A 1,545-nucleotide genomic window follows, 5' to 3' on the forward strand; every position below is an offset into this window, starting at 1 on the left:
TAATCCTTTCTTTACAGGTTACCTAGACCACTTTTTATTTATTTTTTTCTTTTATTTTTTTTTTGCTTTTTGGGTCACACCCGGCGATGCACAGGGGTCACTCCTGGCTCTGCACTCAGGAATCACCCCTGGTGGTGCTCGGGGGACCATATGGGATGCTGGGATTTGAACCCGGGTCAGCCGCGTGCAAGGCCAACGCCCCACCCAACGCCCTACCCGCTGTGCTATCACTCCAGCCCCTAGACCACTTTTTATTAAGAAAACTGTAGAAAGTTTGTAACTGCCACAAGCGAACAGGCAGTGTGGCACATGTCAATTTTCCAGAATCCTGCTTTGCAGGTATTTGAATGCACCACTAGGGGTCTCTGCTTACACTTGTTGGAATTAATCATTACAGATTTAGTTCACGGTTCACTTGTCCCGATATTTCTTTGCAAATTCTTCAGCAGTCTTCGAGAATGTTTACGGTCCTTATAGTATTTTTCAGCTTGGTCAGACCGAAGTGGCTCTCGGTTGGGGTTCTGTTCACCAGTTCAGTGAGGGACTGGATTACTTGGTCTGTCTGGGAATGTAGTTTTCAGAACTACTGACAGGCAGAGCTGCCCCTTTCCATCAATATTTGGTTCCTGTATCTATGTTTTAAGCATGATCTTTGATGGCCTGAATGGGTACTCTGTTGGAAAGTTTATTTAGATTCTTCAGTCTCACTTATCATATGGCAGATTGTAGGAACAGCAAATACTTCCCAAGTCAGTAAATTAGTTTCCTCAACCTAGATGTTACAGAACTTCTTCATTCCACATTTGCAGATTTCTTCAAGGTCCTTTTTTTACCTCTTTTTGGCCCCCATCTTGGATCTGGTGCAGCTACCTTCTCCTAGCTAATCATTTAACATGAATTTACTGATGCATTTCCTGTTGGTTCTGTTTTGCTGAAGAGATGTTTGACCTGGTTTCTTCAATTGGAATCTGTTACTTCAGTTAGAGAAAAAAGTACACGAGTTAAGAAGATGGCTCAAAGGTCTAGAGAAAATATTTGGCAGGCACAGGTCTCTAGTTCCTACTCTGGCACAGAGTGGTCTCCTTAGTACTGCAGACTGTAACCCTAATGATACCAAGCACCACTGAGGAAGTCTCCCAAACAAAAACAAAACAAGGGGAAATTAACCTATTTTCTGTACTCTCACTACCTTGTTAATATTTGCTCAGGCTGTCAAGTCTTCTAGAATCTTAGTCTCTCTTCTAACAAATGGACATGTTAATCCATAACAGATATTAAGAATGCTTAATAACTGATATGGCATGTGTTCTGATCAACCAGAATGTACACTGGTAAAAGTTCCAATTAATAATTACACTAATTAACACCAGTTCATGGTGAACATGGTGTTTCAGCTCTTAGAAACTCATCTTCTTATTCCAAATCAACAGTTCTTAGTGAATTATAGGAACTTGTGTTTTTAACAAGTATACCAGGGATATGATAATAAGGTAAGCTCAGGAAACACAGAGATAAAACCGAGGACCTAGTACATATGGCATATTA

General features: G+C 40.9%; 1 pseudogene; it reads right to left on the reverse strand.

Annotated features, from left to right (window-relative positions):
• Window positions 1-411: 411 nt before the first annotated feature.
• Window positions 412-850, reverse strand: LOC129400095 (ubiquitin-conjugating enzyme E2 L3-like; annotated as a pseudogene).
• Between the last annotated feature and the right edge of the window lie 695 nt (window positions 851-1,545).

The sequence above is a fragment of the Sorex araneus genome, chromosome X, assembly GCF_027595985.1.
Source record: "Sorex araneus isolate mSorAra2 chromosome X, mSorAra2.pri, whole genome shotgun sequence".
Lineage (NCBI taxonomy): Eukaryota > Metazoa > Chordata > Mammalia > Eulipotyphla > Soricidae > Sorex > Sorex araneus.